Consider the following 7,147-nt stretch of genomic DNA (forward strand, 5'->3'; position numbering starts at 1 on the left):
GTTAGGGCGGCTAGGAGCTGGAACCAACTTCCAAGGGAAGTGGTGCTGGCCCCTACCCTGGGGGTCTTTAAGAAGAGGCTGGATGCCTACCTGGCTGGACTCATTTGAGTCCCGTTTCTTGTTTTGGGGTTTTGTTGTTCTCCCGCCCTGGCGGGGGGTCGGGCTAGAAGATCTACTAGGTCCCTTCCAACCCTAAATCTATGAAACTATGAAACTTGGGACGCTTCTTCTGAAATAACCCTCACCAAACCCAAGCATAATCAAGTTCAATTTTATTTGCTTGGAACACAAAGGAAATCACATTGATTTAGTATAAGTAAGCAGAACACATCTAATAGGTCTAATAGAGGTAAAATATGTCCTCTCTTAGGCCTTAAACCACCATGTTGGACAAAAGCAAGACTAGATGTACAGTTTTAATATTCCTGGCTGCCTTCCTTGGCTTTGTATGGAGACAGACCCTTTATCCTTATTAGTATTGTATGGTCTACATGATGCACCACACATCAGTAGACCTCCCTCCTACAGCTCCTACTCTTAGGTTTACATGAGGATTTTGTTGGCTGCAACAGAGCCTTCTTTGAAAGACCCCAAATATCAAGCTAGATGCTCAAATGCAAGGCTTGATCCCCTTCAAACCCCCTCAAATTTGTTATCTCCCAGAAGGTACCCAACACCTTTCTGGATTGCACCTATAAAGAGCTGGTACCTACTAACCATAATCCAATACCGGAGCACAGGACCCTGATAGCAAAACTTGCTGTTAACAAAGGTGATAATGGCATTATCGATTTTCATGATGGAAAGTGAGAGAAATGTGAAAAAAAAGCAGAAAAATAAATTGGATTTTGAAGATTCACTCATATTTAAGGTGCTGAAACTAAGATGGCTCAATAACTGTGTTTCTTTTAGTACTTGATTTTTTGTTGGTTTTTTTTTTTTTTAATAGAAGTAGCCAGCATCATTTGAATATATTTTTCCCCAGATGGGTTCTTCCTCCAGGAAGTTTTATTACCCTGAAGGATATAAATCGCTTGTGAAAAAACTAAGTTCCCTTTGCCATGTATTCTGCTTATGATCCTTATTTGTAGAGGAAAGAAATGGGTGTAGAAGAGCCTTGGAAATAAAAACCAGCACCTTATTTTGCTTTGAGAGTGAAGGGGAAGTCAATGAAGGGAGGCAACAAATGGTCAGAGCAGCAGCGAGGAAGGTGGTTTTTCCAGCTGAGTTCTTCTGAATCAATGGGAAGGACAAAATGTTGCATTTGTCAAAGCCAGAGAAAAGGATATCGCTGCCATTTAATCATGAGAGGACAAGACCCAGCTTGAGACTCATTGATGTATGGCAGGTAGGAAAGGCCTACCTACCACAGACATACGAGATAGTATCCAGAAAGCATCAGCAATAGCCTCTCCAGGAGGGCTGAGAGGGAATGTGGGATCCAAGATGACCCCAAAGTTGCGGGCATGAGTGATAGCGTAGTTGTCCGCAGTGACTGAGGAAGGAGTCAGCCTGGAGGGGTCGGAGCAACTAAACAGACCTCGCGAGGTCTGCAAATTGTAAACTACTGATTGTCTCATCCTTCAGTGCTGTCTCCTTTCCGCTCTCTGCATTTCCAACCCTGAGAAGGGGAAAGCATGAACGAAAATGCAGAATATAGACAGGAGCAAAAGTGTGCAAGAAATTTCTGGACCGCCATGGCTATAACAGCGCTGTTACACTACCAAGGAAGGACTGCAATTCTTGCATTTTCCCCATGAAGAGCTAGAGTCACACCTAGGCTCCCAATCCCATACCCCACAACATGGTTCCCAGTGTGGTTGATGTAGGCACAACATCCATGGAAAGCATTTAGCTCAAAATGAATGATAAGAAAAGAGGGTACACCCATAAACCACTTTCTTGATCATCTCAGGATTGTCACTGCGTAGTGATGAATTATATTTATTTTCTTCAAGAGCGCCTGGCCTACATCTTCCTCACTTGCTATCAACTCTTCTCGGGACTATCTCCTTCCTATCCATCATTTGTCAAGTGTAACCAAATGGAAAGGTTCAGCTGAGCGTGTAGCCAACATCAGCAGCAATTGCCCGTTATAACATAGTTCAAAGGTTTGGGGGTAAAAAAATGCCTGAAAAAACCCTGTGAAAAACAAGGGTATAAGAGCACAGTGGAGCTCCAGGTGCCTTTTGGATGCTACAATAATAAAAACAACAACAAATATCTGGTATCTTTGGGTTTGATGGACCGACAAGGGGTTTTTCTCTTCATTTTAGGGCCACCTGATTCTTTATTACTGTGATATGTTATCAAGTTTCTTTTTTAATGGACCCTTAAGCACTTGTCAGGAGCTTCCACTGCGTTCATATTGGTACATTTTGCTGTATTATCAATATAAATGAATAATTAAAGCCTTTTGGGTGCAAATTTTGCGCTGCAAAGGGGAGGTCCACTGGCTGGAAATTCTCTCTCAAATGTTTCAGCTACTTAAATCACATCCTTACTGATTCAAAATTACAATTTCTCTTCTTTTTTTTTTTTTGGAGAAGGAGGTATAATACCTTTCAGGTTTGAACTTGAGCTGTAATTAGTAACTTTAAAAAAACCCACAACCTTGTATTCTGGGAAAAATCAAATGCCACACATCCTATCAGAGGAGTGATTGCATTTTTTACAGGAAGTGATATGTCATCCATGTATTTAGAACAGCAACGTGGGGAAGTAAATGGCCCAGTTACTAGGAAACAGATATATATTGGGATTGCGTGAGCCTTGGAAAGTTATTGTTTCTTACTCAGTCAAAATGTGTGCACGCGTATCCGCATTCACAAAAGTAAGTGTCTGGAGGATTGGCCCATACCTGACAAACGTACAGCAGCCCTCTGTAGTACTTGGTACTCGAAGCCACAATCCTTAGCCAGACTACAAATACTTGGTGCCATGCATTTTTGGGGGGTGGAAATGTATACATTTTTGGAGGGAGTGAGTCGAGTTCATGCAAGCATGTGTATCCAGGTGGTAAAGCCTGGCCCAAAGGTCGTAGTGATAGTAGCAAGTGAGACCAACCCGACAGGACTGAACTCCAATGGACAATGAAAAGGTAAGGTCAGAGATGAGTGGAGAGAAAGTGTTACGTGGCTATCTGATCTTTGATGCGGAGCTGTTTGGAGAGCCCTTGTCCTTGCACCCCACTGTTAGCATGACAACTACATGGGCTAACGTCAGTGAGAAGAGCAGATGGTGGGCGTTTTATCTGCTCCATTAGTTATTTTTAGGATGACGCCTAGGGGGGCTAGCTTTCTCTCTGAAGGTTTTCATGAAATGATGCTTCAGAGAGAGACTTGGGATGAGCCAAAACAGCACTTCAAGTTGCACTCAGAGAGGGTCAGTGAATCAAGCATGGCATTAAACTGAAAGGCGCTGTGGAAATGCATCATCCAAGCAATCCAGAGTTGAGGCGTTTAACTCCAGTGCTCGAGCAATCAGATCCTGTACAGTTCAGCAAAGAGTGGTCAAGAAAGATCAGCTTGTGGATGTAGTAGGCTCTCCTTTGCTCCGCAGTGCAAACCTGTGATCTCTGGACAAGGGCTTGCTTTGCACTTCAGTGATGGGAATCAAAATACTTTTCTAATTCTTGCTTTAGCCTGTAGGCAGGCACAGCTGGCTGAGCACCACCGAGGGAATGTGTGCTTTGGACACAAAAAAAAGCAGGAGGGTGAATGCCAGCCCACTGGCTCTGCTCCTACCCTCTTACTAGTCTTGTGGCCAAGCATGCTACAAAGCCACCTCTGTGAATCGGACCTGGAGTCTAATGCAACATGGGCATACAATCACCTTCCTACGAAATGTTATATTCCCATAAATCCCTTCTAAGAGCAAAGGAGAAGCGGCGACTTCTGCTTCCCTACTGACTTCTCCCCATTTGCTACCACACTTCCCTTCCCTTCCTTACCCACTTGCTCGCCTTGTCCTACCACCCACTGAGCATCACAGGGCCTCGATCTGGGTTTGTGGTTGCCAGGGGAAGGCAAACAGTAAAGAGGAAGAAGAGGAATTAAAAGGCATCAACTGAGCCCTGGCATGTGATAAAACATACACAGCTCCAAAAGCTGGGATCCATCTGTGTGTGTCCAACCCATGAGACGGGAACACAAACATCAAACCTCCAAAATGACAAATAATCTAAACCTTCCAGACAGCCGCCTTTCACCACTTTGGTTGACTTGAAAAAGTACAAAATATGATGGACGATGACTGATTATTCCCTGCCCACGTGACGGGACACAATTTGTCAGTCTGTTCCAGTGCCTAGGAGAAGTTGCTTGGAGCTGGGCTGCCTGGGTACTAGGATCGGGCCTCGCCGCTTCCTCGCGGTGTGGGCTTTGGCAAGAGAGTTGATCCATCAGTGCCTCAGTTTACCCCTCTGAAAAAGCTCTTTAAGAGCCTCTGATACAAAAGGCACGGGTCAAACTACAATGCAACCCCCTGCTATTATCCATGTGTAGCTGTCCAGGTCAGGTGGGCTGGTGAAACCTTCCCAGCCCCTTTGCTTTGTGAGTACTTGACATGTCTTGCATTTTCTCCCTTTAAAGCTTGATCAAGGAGTGCGTCAAGGAGTCCAGTCCCTTCGCTTCCGTATATCTCGGTAGTAATTTACCCCAGCAAAGCAGGTGCCTATGCTGATTCAGCACCACCGATTCACGTGGCACTACTGTTACACACCAGGCACGAGGGAAACAACCAGTGGGGTGTATTGCATCTTCAAAGGGAGACTCTCCGCTCCAGGCAGGATCAGGCTTTTCCACATCTCAGGCACACTCCCATGACACTGCTTTTTTATGTACATTAGACGATGCTTGCCCAAATTTTTTGAGGCTTGGTGCTAAACCAGTTGCCACAGTCAACACCACTTGTTTACGCAGCAAAGGCGTACGCACCCGTCCTCTCCGCCTTTGTTTTTAAAAGGGAGATTATGCCTGCAATGTAGCCATTGATCATTTAGCCTGAATTGCACATCTCTTTCCTTTGCTGGAGAGAAAAGGCAGTATATGTTCACTGTCCAAAGCATTTACTTTTTTTGGAATGAAGTCTGAAAAAGACCAACTGGAAGACAGGCATGAACTTTTAATGACTGTGTTTCATAATCTTTAAAAAAATAAATAATAATAAAAAAAATCACAGATCTCATCCAAGTTTTCTAATCTTCCTGCAGTGGGTTGAAAAATGTTGGCACCCCAGCCTGCAGCTAAATTGCACTTGCACTGTTATTTGTCTGCCATGAATGATTTTGGTAAGCCTTGTTATTGTAACATAATGAAATATAAATGCTCATCAACCATTAGGTTGTCTGCCTCCTGGTAAGCAGGTGATGATCAAGACTTTCAAATGCAGGAGGAAATATTTCAGTGTAATATGTAGCAATTTTAGACAGTGGCATTGATAAGAGCTGTAACTTGTTATTGATTTTCTAGTCCTATAATTAGCTCACAGATAACACAGATAGATAATATCTCCCAGAAAAATCAATTTGTTTTTAACTGAGTTTTTTCCTACCTAATCTGTGTAATCGTCATAAAAAAAATTAGAACAACATGTTTATCACTGAATGCCACGATAAGAGGACTCTGAACCTTTGGGCAATACAGGTATAAATGTCAAAGGAGAAACCACATAGGTAATTACTGGGCCACATTAGATAATGCTTCAATCCTGAAGCTGGTCTCCAGTAAGTCTAAAGACCCACCTACAGCATTTTCTTGCAAGGATGGGGGCTAAAAGTGTCCTCACATGTAAAAACAAAGTATTATTTTGCAGCCAAAGGCTTCCTGGGATTGAATGGGAAATATTCCCGGTAAGCTTCACATCGTTGCAAAATTCCCTTCAGGTCATCGTCTCAGACACGGGTGCAGGGCAGCTGCTACCACGCTGCATTTCTGGTTTGTCTTCATTTGTCCGGTTCTAGGTTTCATGTCCTTACCCGTCCGGGGTGGAGCATCCTCTGTCTCTCAGAGCTTAGTTACGTGGTAATTTGGGGCAGCTTCTGGAGCTCTTAACCCCTGGATTGTCTGCACGCTAACACCTAAAATTAGTCTTAAGCACTCATTAGGTGACTCAGAGTTGCATCACTCCAGGGCACGATTATCTCTGATCAAGCTCGTGTCATACCAAGGTGCAGCCAGTCTAGTCTACCCCACACTTGCCCACTGACCTGGATTGGGCCCAGTGCCCCCATCCTGCTCTCTCCAGCACCCCAGATTCCCACTCCCTGCCCCACCCCAACTTATTTGTGGCCTGGGGAAGCAGTCAGGGAAGGGTTGACCTGCTTGCCCGGCCACTGCCGATGCTCTCTGGGATGGGGGGAAGCCCGAGGAGAAGGGGGAGAGCCCCGAGGTGGAAGGGGGGAGCTTGGGGAGTCCAAAGGGGAAGGGGGGGAAGCCCACCATGGGAGTGGGGGGATTCTTACTGTTCAGTCCTCCAGGCCCCCAATGGCCTGAAGTACGACTGCTCCAAAAACTCGAGCTAGCACTAACACCCATCAACATTTGCACGGTTCAGTGCATAAGGTGCAACCAGGCCCGCAGACTGGTACCTGGGTAAAACAGCCATTCAGTACCAGCTGCTTATTACCTTGTGGGGCTGGCTGGATGCCTCTGTCTTCCCTGCAAGGAATCCAGTAATTCCCACGCTCAGTTCTGCATTGGATGAGAGCCAGCAGTGAGCTTCAAAGCAAGTGGCCCATTCTTCATTCGAGCTGAGACTTTCAACCCAATGGAGTATGAACCGTGTTCATTCCCCTACCTGGGCCTGGGTCATGGACTCCACCAAGACCCATTTGCAGCCTCTGACCCCAACGTTGCAGCAGTCCCCATGCCGTAGCACCTACCAGAAAGGCAGGCGAGATGCAGGGGTCATTCTGCTCCCGTGTGTCAAAAGTGAATGGAAGTGCCATTATGGGGCTTTCCTGCGGCACGGCCCCCTGCTCATCCCTTCAAGACAAGCGCACAGGTGACCCTGCTCCGCCTTTGTAGCACAAGGGCAACTCACCCAGGCACAGGCCTTGGACGCAGAGGTGTGGCCGTGACTCCTCCAATGGTGCAAGCGGCATAAAGCGGGCTTTAACAGTCCTCTCACATGGGAGAGCACGGCC

This window comes from Gavialis gangeticus, unplaced genomic scaffold (assembly GCF_001723915.1).
Source record: "Gavialis gangeticus isolate Ggan-Ray unplaced genomic scaffold, GavGan_comp1, whole genome shotgun sequence".
NCBI lineage: Eukaryota > Metazoa > Chordata > Crocodylia > Gavialidae > Gavialis > Gavialis gangeticus.